We start from the raw sequence: 19,368 nt of genomic DNA, 5'->3' as shown, positions 1-19,368 counted from the left end.
TGAGAGACCCACCCAATTCTCGTTTTAGAACACTAGGAGCCAAGCCCTGACTTTCTTTTTTTTATTTATTTATTTATTTATTTTTGGCTGTGTTGGGTCTTTGTTGCTGTGCACGGGCTTCCTCTAGTTGCGGCGAGCAGGGGCTACTCTTCATTGTGGTGTGCAGGCTTCTCATTGCAGTGGCTTCTCTTGTTGGGAGCATGGGCTCTAGGTGCGTGGGCTTCAGTAGTTGCGGCACGCGGGCTCAGTAATTGTGGCTCATGGGCTCTAGAATGCAGGCTCAGTAGTTGTGGTGCACGGGCTTAGTTGCTCCGAGGCATGTGGGATCTTCCCGGACCAGGGCTCAAACACGTGTCCCCTGCATTGGCAGGCGGATTCTTAACCACTGTGCCACCAGGGAAGTCCCAAGCCCTGACTTCCTACACAAGATTTTGGAAGAGTCTTCTCTGTGGGAGCTGACCAGCCCATGTGGAAAGACCTAAAGAAAACTACATGGCACTTTTCCCAAAAAATGGCCCACCCAGGTCACCCTACAGGGAGTTCACGGTTGGCAAGCTCACCCGGCCTCTAAAAATGAACATTTAATCAAGGAGACATTTGAGAAAAAAACTCTAATATGAAAGATAGAGAGCAAACCAAATAGATGAAATCATTTTAGATATATGTGGGAAGTATAAAACCTCGAAAATCAAAACAGGAATATATCTATAATTAATATCCTCAGATATAAGAGAATATATGTATCTCTGGGGAAAAAAACAGGGTGCCATGAAAAATTAAACAGAGAACCAAAAAACCAGCTCTTGGAAATTAAAAATGTGATGCAAGAAAAGAAATACTTAGTAGAAGAGTTAAGTGATAAAGAAACATCTCAGAAAATGTATGAGGGGCTTCCCTGGTGGCGCAGTGGTTAAGAATCCGCCTGCCAATGCAGGGGACACGGATTCGAGCCCTGGTCCGGGAAGATCCCACATGCCGCGGAGCAACTAAGCCCGTGCGCCACAACCACTGAGCCCGTGTTCCACAACAAGAGAAGCCATTGCAATGAGAAGCATGCGCGCCACAACGAAGAGTAGCCCCCGCTCACCACAACTAGAGAAAGCTGCATGCAGCAATGAAGACCCAATGCAGACAAAAATAAAAACAAACAAACAAACAAATAAATAAGAAAATATATGAAAGAGACAAAGAAAAAATATGCTGCTGGAGGATAAAATATGCATACAAAAACTGGATTAAAAAAAACTTTAAAGTATATTTTAAAACGGGGAAATATAATACTGAATACTTTTTCAAAGTGAAATATCAATCTACCTTCCCTAAAACAGTGTACGTAAAAGTTCCCTTAGGTCACATCCTCATCAATAACTATTTTTCCTTTAGAAGTTTATTATAATTCATTGTAAATCTGTCTGAAGCTGATATCTTCTTGAGAAAAGTTTTAAGACAACAATTTAATTATAATAATATACAGTATATATGTAATAAAACAATATATAGGACATATGATATAACATATGTAATATGTATATTCTATCTATATGTATATTCTAATCTATTGAATCAATTCACTATATTTCAGCTAACCCCTTTTATCCCATCTTCCAGAGGTACCAATCATGGAGCCTTTTGAAGATTCTGCAGTATAAATTAAGTTGGTTCCCTGATTCCCATCCACTGCCCTTCACCCCATCCTAGATTTGGCTTTCTCAGTTCTACCAAGTAATTTGCCACTTACCATCTACTTTCCAGATTTAAAACTTGCATTGATATTGTCTCATCTTCTCTTTTCCCCATCTCTATGGATTTTTGAAAAGCTTTAGTTGGGTTTTGAAAGAAAATAAAATTGGACTTTTGTATTAAATCTACTGTCTTTACTAGGAAATGTGACTTTAAAAAAAAATGAAAATGCAGATTCTATGACTAAACAGTTTTGCTCCTAGGTAAACTCTTGACATGTGTACCAGGAGAGATGTGCAGAAATATTTACAGTAGCATTGGCATAATGGCAAAAATCCAGAAGTAACTCATGAATGAATCTTAGAAACATAATGGTTAGTTTTAAAAAACCGCAAAAGAATGTGAATAGTATGAAATAAATTTAGTCAGTTCAAACAACGTTAAAGAAAATCGAAGTAGTAGTTAGCCTTGGTTGGGGAGAGACAGAGTTGAAATTGGGGGTGAAGATGAGGAGCTTCAACAGTACTGGTGATTGTTAGAATACCCCAGGAGCAAACTCTGATGCAAGAATTTGGGTGTAATTACAGTTGACCCTTGAACAACATGAGTTTGAACTGTGTGGGTCCACTTACACATGGATCTTCCTCCACAGTACATATTATAGTGCTATATGATCCAAGGTTGGTTGAATCTGTGGATGTGGAACCAGGGATATGGAGGAACCACGAATATGGAGGAACTGCAAATACGGAGTGCCAATATAAGCTATATGTGTGAATTTTTGACCGTGCAGAGAGTCTGCACCCCTAACCCTGTGTTGTTCAAGGGTCAACTGTAGCTTATTTGGGAGACTATCCCAGGAAACACTGGTAAAGGAGTAGGGAAGTGAGATGGGAAAGGAAAGGTAGGAAGTTATAAAGGGTGAGTTAATAAGCAGATTATTACCATGAACAACCAAGGCTCAGTTTCCCTGGGACCTCTTGGAGACTGTATAGAATATATCTCAAGGTCATCCTACCTGAGGGGCAAGGAAGCTTAGATATTTATTTACCACCTCCGTCCATTATTAGTTGAGGGCTGCTCCTGGTGGCCTTGATCCTCTGGCACTTCCAGCATACCATATTTGCAGGGGCTAAGCATATTTCTGTGACCAGAGGAAAGCCTGAAGGCAAAGCACCTCAGGTGCTTACAGCAGATGCCATTAGTGCTTTTCAGGAATAGTGAGCACTAATGGGATAGGCCTGCTACAGTACCACTCTACTTTTTAAACTAGAAGGGGCTAAAATGGGATTTATTTGGTTACTGTTTGTACTATATATGTGAAATGTATTTTCATATCAGTGCTAATGTTAATAAAAATATTAAGTAAACGTACATGTTTCTTGAATTCCCATTTTATTCTTTGCAAAATGTTCTGTTAGAAATGTGGACTTTATAGTATGTGTTCATTCTTCAATTTCACTGACCTTCTGCTCACATGCAGCAACAGGACCACAGACTCCCTGGTGTCATTGGGCCCTAAATCATTTTTTGAACATGAGCCTTTCACTGCAGGAGGGATTTTGTGATTAGATTTAAATATGGCCATTTATATAGCAGCAGGAACTGATTTGCAAGAACTCTTTAGACAGTATATTTTAGGAAAACATCATGGTGTGAAATTCAATTCAACTTATGTGTTTGGTTTTTTATTATATGGATCATTTTTACATAGTAAGATTTTGGCATTTGGGGTCTCAGAGGTCATACGCCTTGGGCTAAGACAACTTTTTGGATTATAATTAATTCAAACCCCAATTATGCTCTTCCAAGCAAGAATGGTTCTATAAAGTCCTAGTTTCTGTGGCCAGCATGTTACAGTTTAGTTTATTTAATATATTAAGCCAAATGCACTATAGGCTGTGCTTATGGAGCAGGGTCATTCAATTGACCAAGGCAACTAGAGCAGACAACTGGACACTTTACAGAACAATACACTGCAGTGGACTCAAGAAGGAAACTCACTAATTTGTACCTGGTTACACAAATAGGCTGAAGGTGACTGAATTGATTTTAGAGAATTGTCTTTGACCACTCAAAATCAATGGAGCCAACTGCTCTGTATGAAGTAAGCTAAATAAACAGATAACAAATGTTTACTGATTAAATTAATCCATCAGCTTTAAAAAAACAAAACTTTGAAAATAAATTTCAAAAAAAAAAGTCTCAATACCTACAATGACATACATATCTGTACTCCTTGATACAAAGTTTGAGTTAATCCTTTGTTAACAACTACCTCTAAGGCAGCTGAAGGGTAATAAAAACACTCCTTACAAGGGAACTGACAATCCACTAGCTTGAAGGGCCCTTAACTTTTCTCTGAACAAGATCAGGCTCATCACTCTACTTCTGAAGATCTCTATTTACATTGACAAAGCAATCAGAAACCATGAAATGAGCTGTTTCAAAACAGCTCACAAGGGCTAACTCTACACAGATAAGCAGAATAGAGGAGTTGGTAACATGAAAATGTTTTATGGGACATTTCTAACAGGAAAGTAGAATGCATTGCAGATCCCTTTAATTTTACAAATCTATCTCACGGCCTACTTGGTGAGGCAGATCAATTTGGTATTCCCTTTGTAACTGTAAACATTTCCATTTAACAGTCATTAGCTTAATCATCTCTTAAAATGAATTAATCATTAGCATTTGAAGATTGTTTTTATTCTCCTTCATACAAAAGCCCATTAAATGAATGGATAGATGGATAACTATAATTTAAACTGGAAATTTTGACTGATGCAACAATATACAAAAACACATTTCAAAGTGAGCTGTTAGAACACAGAGACTAAATTTCAACACATATATAAAAAATGATGGCAATTGAGAATTTTTTTTTTTTTTTTTTTTTTTTTTTGCGGTACGAGGGCATCTCACTGTTGCGGCCTCTCCCGTTGCAGAGCACAGGCTCCGGACGCGCAGGCTCAGCGGCCATGGCTCACGGGCCCAGCCGCTCCGCGGCATGTGGGATCTTCCCGGACCGGGGCACGAACCCGTGTCCCCTGCATTGGCAGGCGGACTCTCAACCACTGCACGGCAGGCGGACTCTCAACCACTGCACCACCAGGGAAGCCCGAGAAAATTTTTTGAGGAATACTTCATTGGAAAGAGAGAAGTGCTATGGGGGAACAATGATGAGGCTTGTTTGCAATGCACCTCAAGACAGTCACAGAACTCAGTAAGCATCTCCTGTACTAATCCTGTCTTTATTTAAAGTTTTGATATCTTGTTCATCATGCTTTTTTGCATTAATATTTACTTTAAAAATATTTCGTTAAAATATTGTTTACCTTGACTGCTGAGTTTTTTGGCACTCTCTTTAATTCTGCACTCAAGGTGAGTGCCTCACTAGCTTCACAGTAATCCCAGTCCTGATTGATGGGCACAAGGTAATAATGTCTGACCCTCACCTGTATCTGCAAAAGCCACCTATGACAGCAGGACATAGGTGGGTGACTAGGAAGGTACTGCACTCTCCTCTAGTAATGGGTCAAAAGTATGGGAATTCCAGGGACTAGATGAAAAATAGTGGTATAAATATCTGCCTGGGGTCACTTAAAAAGGTATCCTCTCCAACAGGATGGTTGACACCGAGAGAGTTGACAACGACCTAGGAGAAAGGGACTTTGGGAAAACTGCTGCAAGGGAGAAGCCAAGGGGCACTGGGGTGACCAACTGAAGATGAGGCACTGCTGCATGTGGAGAGTTAGGCTGAGGGCCAGGGCAATCAGAGGGGCCACCTTTCCACCCTCCTCCCAACTGTACAACCCTAGGAGTTGAGCAAGAAGGTTTATAGCATACTCTTCCCGGAAGACTGCTGGCATGCCTGTAGCCAGGCCCTGGGATGAAGGTGGGGTGGGGAGGAGAAGTCTTAACTGAAGGAAGAGCAAAGTGTTCTTTAATATATTACACAAAACCTAAATACTAAATTAAAACTATGATTTTGATATTCAAGTGACCCTAGGACTCAATGTTGCCATGTTGCAAAACTCCAGCGGCACCATTCCCATTATAATTTATCAGAGCTGGGCTCCAGGAGACTCATTTACAAAGATTACAATGCAAATGGTACCCCCGAGAATTGTGCAACTTGGAGGCCCCGACAGAACATTTTATTACTTGAATGGTCAGAAAAATCATGGGACTGCATAGGTTTTTATACAGGCACAAGAAAAACTCCCAGTGAAAGTTAGAGACAAAAGTGAATTTGCATTTTAAACTCCATAAATTATGCTTATTCCACTTAACCGTTACAGAAGGATGGATGGGGGGAGAATGAAATGAATTTAAAAAATAGATAGTAAAAGGAAATTTAAGTTACTGAAGAGAGTGATTCTGTTTAAATTAATCTGTTTCCTTAACAGTGAGTTGAGTTAAGAAGAAAATTCCTGTTGAAAAGGGTAGAAACATTCATTGGGGGCAAATTTCAATGTCTGATTGACTGATGTTATTTAGAGACTTTATCTGTATTTCAAAAGTTGTTCTCCCATATAGATGAGCTAGCTGAAAAGAGAATACTGTGCCCTGATGACCTTGGGAAATACCATACCCATCTGGTACAGCTGTCATCTACCGTCTTGTTTGCTATTCTAGTCTCTGATAGCACCAGGGTGTTCCCACATATCTGTGGTTATCTTTTCTCCAATCTCATTTTCACCATCTTATTTTCAGTCCTCATTTCTCACCAAGATCACAGTAATATTTAATTAGCCTTCTCTTCCAGATGTGTGCCTCAGATCTTTTCTATATTTTGTGCCAAATGAAGCCTTCTAAAATATAAATCTGATCAAATGAAAATATGTGTGTAGGTATACACACACACACAAACATATGTGAGTATACACATATGCATACTTATGTATTCATATATATACAAGATGTATATACATACATATACACACATGTATGTACATGGAATGCATGAAAATATACATATATGTATGTGTGTGTACATACACATATACTTAAAACCAGAAGAATCACACATAAGCATTACAGTAATTATGTTCAGCTGGTAGGATTATGAGTCCTTGATTAAATTTTTCTTTATGTTTTTTACATTTTCTAAGTTACTGCATTGACTGTTCATTAATATAATTTTTAAAAATTTCTTAATGATATAGAGAACATTTAATGAAATGAGAAAATTTTAAATAGTTGTTAATTTTTGAAGTGTTTACGAAATAGTATATATAGTATGAACCCATCTATCTGTGTAAAATGTATATTTTATACACAGTAAGTCCCCTACATATGAACCAGTTCTGTTCCAAGAGAGTGTCTGTAAGTCCAATAAAGTTAGCCTAGGTACCCAACTAACACAATCGGCTATACAGTACTGTACTGTAATAGGTTTATAATACTTTCCACACGAATAATACCTAAAAAAAAATAAAGAAAACATTTTTAATCTTACAGTATAGTACCTTAAAAAGTACAGTAGTAGAGTACAACAGCTGGCATACAGGGGCTGGCACTGAGCGAACAGGAAAGAAGAGTTATTGACTGGAGGAGGGAGAAGACGTGGGAGATGGTAGAGCTGAAGGATTGTCAGCAACATGAGACGGAGGGCAAGCTGCAATTTCACTCACGCCTGACGTCGATGACACAGGTTCTGGTTCCTTGCTGGATTCAATTCTATCTACCCGCCTGAGAAAACGGTCCAGTGATGTCTGGGTAGTAGCTCTTTTTATCTCATCATAGATGACATGGTAGCACTGGATTGCATTCTGAACGGCTGCTGCAAACTTTGTGTACCGTTCTACGTTCAGGTCCTGTGCCTCAAAAACGAACAGTGCCTCCTCAAATAGCACCAACTTACGTGACTGGACACATGAACGCATATTCGTATCTTTGAAAGTTCACAACTTGAAGGTTTGTATGTAGGGGACTTACTGTAAATGAATGGTGTGTGTATATACATATATATATCTATAAACACATACAGGTAAATGCTAGCACTGATTACCTTGGGAGATGATACCTTGAGCAATTTTTACTTCTCTTTGTGCTTAGCTATATATTCAAAATTGTCTACAGTGAGTATATATAGTCATGATAGTCTCCCCACTAAGTGTGATTCTCTGTGGCAAGGAGGTAAAGCTATATAAAAGGTATAGCAGGGCTTCCCTGGTGGCGCAGTGGTTGAGAGTCTGCCTGCTTATGCAGGGGACACGGGTTCGTGCCCTGGTCTGGGAGGATCCCGCATGCCGCAGAGTGGCTGGGCCCGTGAGCCATGGCTGCTGGGCCTGTGCGTCCGGAGCCTGTGCTCTGCAATGGGGGAGGCCACAACAGTGAGATGCCCGGGTACCTCAAAAAAAAAAAAAAAAAGGTATAGCAACGCCCATTGATGCTTTTCCTAAAACTGGTAACATGTTCTTTATTTCTGCAATATTACTTCTGCCAAACCTAAAAAGTAGCACTTTGGCAACATCATTCTTTCACTCTGAGATGAAAATTCACTTCATTTCATCAAGGAGCCAAAATCCCTTGTAGTATTTTACCAACTAGATAGCTTTTGAGCCAATTATCTGCAACTAACTTTCTTTTGGAAAGCTTGCAAATGCACGCTCCTCACTTAGGCTGCAAAGTAGGCAGGGAGTCAAAATACTACACAAGGTAAACCCATGACCTTAGCGTCAGAATAGAAAGCAGTGAGGTAGAGGAGGGATCAAGATGGCAGAGTAGGAGGATGAAGAGTTCACCTCCCCCCACAAACACATCAAAAATACTTCTACATGTGAAACAATTTTCATGGAAAATTAACTGGAAACTGGCATCAGAACTCCTGTACAACCAAAGCTGCAAGAAAGATCTCCATGTATTCAGGTAGGATTAGGAAAAAAAGGCATCAAGCTGGGACCTGTGCCCCCTGGGAGGATCTGTAAGGAACAGAAGGTCCACATGGGTGTACCCTCACCTTGGGGAGAGAGCAGGTGGAGCCACAATCTGGGAATCCCAGTCCTAGGGTCCTACATGGAGGAGACAAGCCCCCTTGCCTGCTGGGAAATCCACTGAGACAGATAGGGCTGGAGAAGCCTAGACTCTACTCACAAGAAGTGCACATGTGCTGGCTTGCTAACAGTCAGGGTGGAGAGAGCCTTGCACTGGCAGCTGCTGCCTCACCGCACTTCCCAATCCAAAGGGGCAAAGATCCCAGCCCTGCTCACTCCACACTACAGCCTGGCACGAGATCTGGGCAAAGACTCGGTCTAGTCACATGGAGACAGACCAGGGTGCCTGGGGAATGATCCAGGTGGAGCCATGAAGGCCACTGTCAGTGCACACATCTGGCAGCAGGTAGGGCCACAGTAGCCATTGTTAACACATGTAGGGACAGCACCACAGAGCACTTAGCAGCTAACTGCTGAATCTCAGGCAGAGAGCCCTGGGAGAGAACTCGTCTAGCTACACAGTGACAGCCCAGAGGGCCTGAGGTATTGTCTGAGTGGGGTGGCAGAAGCCACTGTCAGCACACTCAGGAGTACAGAGCAGCTCCTCTCCCATGGAGAGCTCCCTGACACCGCCTACTCCACACCACAGCTTAGCACTAGATCTGGGGTAGACAGGTCCTGGGAGAAAACTGCCACAGAGGCAGCCCAGATCTGACAGCAGCACAGCTACCTCAATTCCTGCAGCCACAACACCCCAACCCCCAGCCCTACCCTACTCCACACAACACTTTGCACTAACTAGGTCTGGGACAAACACAAGAGAGAAAGAGATGTGACCTTGGGCTGCTTCTGAGCAGAACTGCAGACGCCTACACACATGGCGCATAGGTTCTCAGTGATCACACAGGCCTCACTGCTTCAGCAATCACCTCCTTTGAGGCAGGGCACACACTCAAGGGCAACAGAGCCTGATCAATCCCAAACTTCAAAGCTTCTACTTCAACAACTGGGGAGCAGACACTGGCCCTGACAGGGTGACAACAGCTACAGATCAGAGAGGAAGCCCCGCTTCACATCCCACACAGGCTCTAGACACTACGACACCAACCACTCCCCCATCAAGAGGTAAGAGCCAGCACACCCTGAGGAAGGCACGGCTGGCATCCATACCAAAACCAGCCCTCACACCAAAAACATTAGACACACACAGTGTACACAGGGACTCTCCCACATAAAAACACCCCTTCAAGGCCACAGTAGATAACTGTTTTTCCTAAATTCATAGACACAGAGAAGCTTAAGTAAAATGAAAATGGAGGGGAACTACTCCAACTAAAAAAAAAACCAAAGAAATCCCCTGAGAGAACAAATGAAACAGAGCTTACCAGTGTACTATACAACAAGATCAAAAAGGAGGTAATAAAAATGCTAACTGAATTTTAAAAGATTATTGACAGAAACACAGATCACTGTAACAAGGAACTAGAAACTATAAACGTGAACCAATCAAAAATAGACAATTTAATTGCAGAGATGAAAACCAATCTAGAGGCACTGAATAGCAGACTAAATGACACAGAAGAATGAATAAGTGATCCAGAACAGCAGACAGAAAGACAAATGCAAAGAAATGAAAGCAACATATGAGATCTACAGGATAATATAAAATGTGTCAATCTACACATAATACAGGTTCCAGAAGGAGAGAGAGAGAAGAGAATTGAAAATGTATTTGAAGAAAGTAAGGCTGAAAACTTCCCAAATCTAAAGAAGAAAACAGATATACAGGTACAGGAAGCAGAGGATCCCAAAATAGATGAACCCAAACAGACCCAGACCAAGACATATCATAATTAAAATAACAAAAGTTAAATGTAAAGAGAGGATTCTAACGGCAGCAAGAGCAAAACAAAGAATCTGTTACAAGGGAATTCCCATAAAGCTATCAGCTGATTTCTCTGCAGAAACGTTGCAGGCCAAAAAGGAGTGATATATTCAAAGTCCTGAAAGGGGAAAACCTGCAATCTAGAATACTTTACTCAGCAAGATTATCATTTAGAATAGAAGGAGAGATAAAGAATTTCTCAGTTTTTTAGCAGAAACTAAAAGAATTCAGCAATACTAAACCTATCCTAAAAGAAATATTGAAGGGTTTTCTCTAAATAGAAGAGAAGCAAAAATCTATAGAAGAGGGAAAATCACAGTAGGAATGAAGGAAATACATAAAAGGAATGAAGATCACTTAAACAAACCAGTGCATAAAAAAAAAATCAAAAAATTGTAAAAACGATTATAACTGCAATTAATAGTAAAAGGATAAGCATGAAGATGTAAAATAGGACTTCAAAGTCGCAAAATGTGGGGGAAGGGAGAATAAAAATGTGGATCTTTTAGGACTTGTTTGAACTTACATAACTGTTAATTTAAAGAAAGTAGATTTAGTTACGGGTAAACATACTGGAACTCCACGGTAACCACAAATCAAAAACATAAAATAGATTCACAAAAACCAAAAAAGAAAGGAACTTAAGCATACTACAAAAGAAAGTCATCAAACCACAAAAGGAAAAACAAAAAGAAGAAAGAAATAAAGAAAAACTATAAAAACAACCAGAAAACAAGGATTAAAATGGCAATAAGTACATACCTATCAATAATTACTTCAAATGTCAATGAACTAAATGCTCTGATCAAAAGACATAGAGTGGTAGATTAGATAAACAAAAACAAGAACCTAGAATATACTGCCTACAAAAGACTCCCTTCAGGGCAAAAGACACACACATAGACTGAAAGTGAGAGGATGGAAAAAGATATTTCATGCAAACGTAAACAAGAAAGTGAGGGTAGCAATACTCATACAAGACAAAAAAAACTTTAAAACAAAGACCATAAAGAAAGACAAAAAGGGCATTATATAATGATAAAGGGATCCATACAAGAAGAGGATACTTGTTAACATATGTGCTCCCAGTATAGGAGCACCTGAATATATAAAACAATACTAACAGACATAAAGGGAGAAATGGACAATAATACAATAATAGTAGGAGACTTTAACACCTCACTGACATCCATGGACAGATAATCCAGACAGAAAATCAATAAGGCAACAGAGGTCCTAAATGACACAACAGACTAGTTGGACTTAATTCATACCTACAGGACACTATATCCAAAAAAACCACAAAAAAACAAAAACCAAAAGCAAAAACAGAATACACATTCTTTTCAAGCACATATGGAACATTCTCTAGGATAGAGCACATACTAGGTCACAAAACAAGCCTCAACAAATGTTAAGGGGACAGAAATTATTTTAAGCATCTTTTCTGATCACAACAGCAAAAAACTAGAAATCAACCACAGAAAGAAAAACAGGAAAAGAATGAACACATGGAGACTAAACAACATGCTACTAAAAAAACCTATGAGTCAATGATGAAATCAAAGGAAACAGAAAATACCTTGAGACAAATGAAAACACAACCTTACAAAATTTACAGGATGAAACAAAAGCAGTTCTAAGAGGGAAGTTCATAGAGATACAGGCCTTCCTCAAGAAATAAGAAAAAACTCAAATAAACAACCTAACCTACCACCCATAAGAATTATAAAAAGAAGAACAAACAAAGCCTAAAGTCAGCAGAAAGAAGTAAAGAATAAAGATCAGAGAGGAAATAAATAAAATAGAGATTAAAAAATAGAAAAAATCTGTAAAACCAAGAGATATTTTTTTGAAAAGATGAACAAAATCAACAAACCTCTAGCCAGGCTTACCAAGAAGAGAGAGGACTCAAATAAACCAAATAAGGAGAAATAACAGCTGATACCATAGAAACACAAAAAATTGTAAGAGAATAGTATGAAGAGCTGTATGCCAACAAATTAGACAACCTGGTCTAATTTGGACAAGTTTCTAGAAACATACAGCCTGCCAAAACTGAGTCAAAAAGAAAGAGATAATCTGAACAGACTGGTCACTAGACGTGAAATAGAATCTGGAATTTAAAAAACTCCCTGCAGGGCTTCCCTGGTGGTGCAGCAGTTGAGGGTCCGCCTGCCGATGCAGGGGACACGGGTTCATGCCCCGGTCTGGGAAGATCCCACATGCCGTGGAGCGGCTGGGCCCATGAGCCATGGCCGCTGAACCTGCGTGTCCGGAGCCTGTGCTCTACAACGGGAGAGGCCGTGACAGTGAGAGGCCCGCGTACCGCAAAATAAATAAATATATAAATAAAATAAAATAAAATAAAAAACTCCCTGCAAACAAAAGTCCAGGACCGGATACCTTCACTGGGGAATTCTACCAAGCATACAAAGAAGAACTTATACCTACCCTTCTCAAACTATTCCAAAAAACTGAAGAGGAGGGAACACTCCCAAATTCATTTTATGAGGCCACCATCACCCTGATACCAAAACCAGAGAAAGACACTACCAAAAAAGAAAATCATAGGCCAGTATCTTTAATGAATATAGATGTGAGAATCCTCAACAAAATATTAGCATACCAAATCCAACAATACACAAAAAGGATCATATATCATGATCAAGTTGGATTCATTCCAGGGCTGCAACGATGGTTCAACATACACAAATTAATCAATGTGATACACCACATTAACAAAAGGAAAGACAAAAGACACACGATCATCTCAACAGATCAGAAAACGCATCTTACAGAATTCAACACCCATTCATGATAAAAACTCTCACCAAAGTGGGTATAGAGGGAACATATCTCAATATAATAAAAACCATTTATGACAAATCCACAGCCAACATAATACTTAACAGTAAAAAGCTGAAAGCCTTCCCACTAAATTCAGGAATAAAGCAAGGAGGCCCACTCTCACTACTTCTATTCAACATAGTATTAGAAGTTCTAGCCACAGCAATCAGAGAAGAAAAATAAATAAATAAATAGATAGATAAAAAATAAAAGGTATCAAAATTGGAAGGGAAGAGGTTAAACTGTCTCTATTTGCAGATGACATGATACTCTGTACAGAAAACCCTAAAGTCTCCACATAAAAAGCAATCAGAACTAATAAATGAATTCAGCAAGGTAGCAGGATACATGATTAATATACAGATATCTGTTGCATTTCTTTATACTAATAGTGATATATCTGAAAGAGAAAATTTTTAAAAAATCCCATTTAAAATTGTGCCAAAAAAATATCTAGGAATAGAAGGAAAAAAACAGGAAAAACTAAAACTACCTAAGGAAACTTGACCAAGGAGGTGAAGGACCTAGATGCTGAGAACTATAAAACACTGATAAAGGAAAGTGAAGATGATTCAAAGAAATGGAAAGATATCATATGCTCTTGGACTGGAAGAATTAATATTGTTAAAATGGCCATACTACCCAAAGCAATCTACAGATTTAATGCAATCCTTATCAAAATACCCATGACATTTTTCATAGAACTAGAACAAATAATCCCAAAATTTATATGGAACTACAAAAGACCCAGAATTGCCAAAGCAAGTCTGAAGAAAAAGGACAAAGCTGGAGGTATAACCTTTCCAGACTTCAGACTATACTCAAAGCTACAGTAATCAAAACAGCATGGAACAGAGAACCCAGAAATAAACCCACACACCTCTACAACAAACGAAGCAAGAATATAAAATGGAGAAAAGACAGTCTCTTCAACAATTGGTGTTGGAAAAGCTAGACAGCCTCATGTAAATCAATGAAGTTAGAACACTGCCTCACACCATATACAAAAATAAACTCAAAATGGTTTAAAGACCTAAATGTAAAACATGACACCATAAAACTCCTAGGAGAAACATAGGCAAAACATTCTCTGATATATATTGTAGCAATATTTTCTTAGATCAGTCTCCCAAGGAAAATAAATAAAAGTAAAAATAAACAAATGGGACATTATCAAATTTAAAAGCTCTTGCATAGCAAAGGAAACCATAAACAAAACGAAAAGACAATCTAGAGAATGGGAGAATATCTGTAAATGATGTGACCAACAAGGGGTTAATATCTAACATATACAAACAGCTCATACAACTCAATATTGAGAAAACAACAACCTAATCAAAAAATGGGGAGAAGACCTAAATAGATACGTTTCTAAAGAAGACATACAGATCGCCAACAGGCTCATGAAAAGATGCTCAACACTGCTAATTATTAGAGAAATGCAAATCAAAACTGCAATGAGGTATCACCTCACACAGAAGATTATACTTAGTGAAGTAAGTCAGACATGTATTATACTTTGTGAAGTAAGTCAGACATGTATCAAATACTACATGATATGACACATGTGGAATCTAAAAAATAATACAAATGAGTCTATATACAAAACAGAAACAGACTCAGACAAAGAAAACAAATTTATGGTTACCAAAGGGGAGAGGGAGGGTGGGAGGGACAAATTCGGAGTATGGGATTAACAGATACAAACTACTATACATAAAATAAACAACAAGGATTTACTGTATAGCACCGGGAATTACATTCAAAATCTTGTAATAACCTATAATGGAAAATAATCTGAAAAAAAACTGAATCACTATGCTGTACACCTGAAACTAACACAATATTGTAAATCAACTATACATCAATAAAAAATCTAAGAAAAAAACAGCACTGGTGTACTGTTCATTATCAAACAACCTGTTAGCTAGTCAATATTCACATCCTGTAACCAGAGTAGGAAAAAGTGACACTTCTAAAGGGGCAACAAGGGCTTTAATTAGAATACATGAACTTATTTCATTCATACTATGTATCCATTTTACGTCATCTCTACCCTCAAATCTGAAAGTAGAAGAGTAGAAGAAACAAACAGGGTAACAGACTATTACAATCAATACAATAAGTGTAAAGAAATAGGGTTATGATGATGATACTGATATGAAGGAAAGTTAGCCCAGGCAAGGAGGAAGGACATAGGCAAGTCAGGCCTATTGGAGAGGTGACACTGAGCCACTTCTTAAAGGCTGAGCCACTTCTTAAAGGCGGGAAAATCATGGCAAGAGGGGTGGGATTTCCATGCAGAGGAAAGAGGATGTACAAAGAGAGATGTGAGAGATGATAGCATCTGGTGAAGGAAGAGTAAATGGGGGTGAACAGGAGAGGTAAGGAATCTGGAATTTTATGCTGATAGCAATAGGGTATCAGTGAATGTTGATAGGCAAGGACAGAAAAGAAAAACATAGGCAAGGACAGGATATGGTCAAATTAGCATTTTATAAAAATATTCTCTGGATAAACTGGATTCTGGGAGAATAGAGAGAGGAAAATCATTTAGGAGATCATTGGAGTCACCTAGGTGAAAAATGGTGATTATCTGTGAATACAAAGAAAGAAGGGATATATTTAAGTGATATTAAGGAGTAAAAATTGTATTGATTTGTTGATAAAATGGAAAGCCAAGGATAAAGGAGTGGAAAGACTTTAGAATGATTCCTAGGATGGCAGTATCATTCACTGATACCAGGACATACAAGAAGAGAGAACAAGGCTGGGTAGAACATCAAGGTCCTTTCCAGTTTGTGGAGTTTGAGCTGCCAATTGAACATGCACACAGAGCAACTTGGTAAGGAATAGGTCCCTGGTAGGAGAGAGATCTGGGTTGTACCTTAAAATTTTAGAGTCACGTAGACGGAAACCGAAGCCATGGGAATGGCAAAAATAGCCCAGGTAAATTGTGTGGAATAAAAAGAGATCTTAAGATGCAACCTCAAAATATAAAGTGTTGGTTGAGAAAGAGTTGCCTGTGAAAGAGCCTGAAAAGGACATTCAGAGAAGTAAGAGGAATATCAAGAAAGAATAAAGTCAAGAAAAGAAAAGCAGAAATTTCAAAAAGGGAGGAGTCAATAGTCTGGAATGCTGTAATGACATAAAATAAGGGCCAAGGGGTGTGCACTGGATTTGACAACAAAAAAATTCATCAATGAGCTTAGTAAGTAGTTTCAGTGGAGGGGTGAATATGAAAGTCCCACTGCAGCAGACTGAGGCTCTAACAGAAGATAAGAATGAGGAGACAGTATAGATTACTTTTTCAAGAAGCCTGGCTATCAGGGAAAGGAGAAAGATTGAGTAGGTTCTAGAAATGTCAATAGAAGCCAGGGAGACTTTTTTTCATTTCTTAAGATGGGAGAGACTGGATTATCTTAATGTGAAGAAAGAAAAGATCCCACCTCAGCCAAATAAATAATTAAAAGGGAGATATGGAGATAGGAAAAAAAATCTTTATATGTACCAAATTATTGTAGCTTCTCTTGAAACTGTATGTGTTCATCATTCTATCTCTATAATTTAGCATAGTGCTTAGGTTATAGTGGGAATTCTAATATATGTTGAATGAATAAGTGCATGAAAGAATTTACAGAAGTAAAGTAGTAACAGATAACACTGAAAAGGAGAGCACATAAATTGGGAGAATTACTGCTTGCTGTTTTATTTCCCCTGTGGAGTAATACCCAGGTCATCTGCTGAAGGCAAGGGAAGAAGACTATAGGAGAACGAATAAAGATCCAGTCACTGTCACAAATGAGGAGAGAGTTGACTGAGGTACACAAAAGTCTTGCCAGGCAGAGCAGAGGATTCAGTTGAAGCTGGAAACCATGCATATGTAATAGCACCTGGAACAGCACAGGAGTTATTTTATTTGCAACAGGTATTGACTGGATAGAGAATGTAAACAAACCAGGAGGGGATTCCAACTTGGGGGAAAATGGAGGCGACAATTGACTGAAGTTCTCTCCCAGCTAAGAGCTGATACTGTGGGAGAAAATGAAGGAGCTGAGAGGATGAAAAGTTGTGGCCGGAGAGCGGCATGTTAAATTTCACAGAAGGAACAACTCTAGTAGTGACAAACCACAGGTTACAGCCCTGGACCTAAGTGGATAAAGTGTAGAGGTAAAGATTATTAGAGATGAGGAGGTTAAGGTACCGTGAGGCCAGAGTGACAAGTAGCTTATCCACATGGCCTTTGAGCTCACCCAGGATGATGGCAAGACACAGAGGATGATGGTGAGCCTGGTGCCATGATTTTCCGTGACAGATGGTAGATAACAACGATAGATGGGATAGATAATGATGATGAAGTTGGCTGGAAGGTGACAGCCAAAGTGGAAATGGTCTCAAAGGAAAAGATTTTCTTTAAAAAAAAAAAAAAAGCAGAAACATAATGGATGTGGGAGTGGGGAGCTGAGATAATGCACATCTATCTTCCTCTGTGGTATGAGGGGTATAGGAGTTGAGAAACCTCCCATTCAAATTGCTTGAGGGAGACTCATTATTTGGGGGAAGAGACCCAGATTAAAAAAGATAAGACAGAAGATGACGTCATAAATCCTTCATGCAACATCATTCAACTGCCACTGACGGCTGTCTTGTTATTAATGGGAATCAGCAAGTTGCACTCACCATTATTTGGTAGATACCTCCCTGTACACTGCTGTAACTCTATAGTCTTTTCGGAAGAAAATCAACCAGCCATCTCAGGTACAAAATCCTAAAACATAATTTAAAAGGTCTTAATATTTCTAAAATTTAGAGGCTTATGGTTAAAACAGAATGAAGTAAACTCTTTAGGCAAACTTTACAATTCTCTCTTATTCCCCATTCACTGCTAGGGATTGGACAGTAACCTTAAGAATTTCCTGTTGCTCTTTCCATCTGTCCCTCAAATCCTTCTCTTACATGGCCCTAATAGAGAACACTATTTTTTTCTGACATGTAAAAGTTAAATAACTTGGGACTGAATAGGAGGATTCAGAAATTCTGAAGTGGTTAGTAAATGCCTGAAAATGCTATATCCCATAAATTTTATATATATAAATGCTCTATAAAAACTTTCTGGGCTTCCCGGGTGGTGCAGTGGTTGCGAGTCCGCCTGCCGATGCAGGGGACACGGGTTCGTGCCCTGGTCCGGGAAGATCCCACATGCCACAGAGCGGCTGGGCCCGTGAGCCATGGCCGCTGAGCCTGCGCGTCCGGAGCCTGTGCTCCACAACGGGAGAGGCCACAACAGTGAGAGGCCCACGTACCGCAAAAAAAAAAAAAACAAAAAAACTTTCCCTTCTGCTTTACAATGGGGTAAAAGGATTTCTGTGATCTCCAGAAAGCTATTCCTTTGAAATGAGCTTGAAACATCATATTGCCCCTCCTCGTGATATCTCTGGACTTCGTGATGATACTGTTTCCCTGGTTATTATGAACCAGCTGCTTTTGCCTCTTATGAGCTATGCTGAGACCTTTAGAAGGTCATTGTACTTGGGAGAAGTAGACTTACCTGACCCATTGTTGGTGGTTCAAGGCAGCCTTCTTAGAGCACTCAGTGACCAAGCTGTGACCTGAAGCAACAGAAAGCAAGCACATTTAACAGACTGAGGCCTACAAGAAGTTTGATATATTTAGATTTTAGAGTACACAGTAAGGAATGGCAGGAGACTGGAGATATAAGTAGGGGCTTCAGAAGCCACGTTAAGGAATGTGGTTTGTACTTTCTCTTGGAGGAGTGGGATAGGTATGAGCAGGAGTTTCTGCTGATTTCCACTTCTTCCATACCACTCAGTGGCTGATGCAGACCGCAGAGTCCACACAGAGAGTACAACTCTACCTCCACAGCATCTGCAACCCCCCCAAACACACACCTAATCCACCCACTTTCCCAAGCTGCAGGACCTTAAATCTTCAAGTATTATCAAACAAGAAAATAAAGGACTGGGTCTGCCCTCAGCTGATTAGTCCAACTGT

The 19,368-nt window shown here is 39.4% G+C and overlaps 1 long non-coding RNA gene across 2 annotated transcripts in view; it reads right to left on the bottom strand.

Moving 5' to 3' along the window:
• LOC112390914 (uncharacterized) overlaps positions 1-19,368 on the bottom strand; it is a 62,537-nt gene that overhangs the window by 16,881 nt on the left and 26,288 nt on the right. For both annotated transcript variants that reach the window (XR_003001365.1, XR_003001364.1), the window contains 2 exons: positions 18,905-18,965; positions 18,037-18,124 (listed from right to left, as the gene is read on the bottom strand). This is a non-coding gene — a long non-coding RNA (uncharacterized LOC112390914). The remainder of the gene's footprint in view (positions 1-18,036; positions 18,125-18,904; positions 18,966-19,368) is intronic.

Source organism: Neophocaena asiaeorientalis, unplaced genomic scaffold (assembly GCF_003031525.2).
Source record: "Neophocaena asiaeorientalis asiaeorientalis breed wild unplaced genomic scaffold, Neophocaena_asiaeorientalis_V1.1 scaffold88, whole genome shotgun sequence".
Classification (NCBI taxonomy): domain Eukaryota; kingdom Metazoa; phylum Chordata; class Mammalia; order Artiodactyla; family Phocoenidae; genus Neophocaena; species Neophocaena asiaeorientalis.
This window is presented reverse-complemented; position numbering and strand designations above follow the sequence as displayed.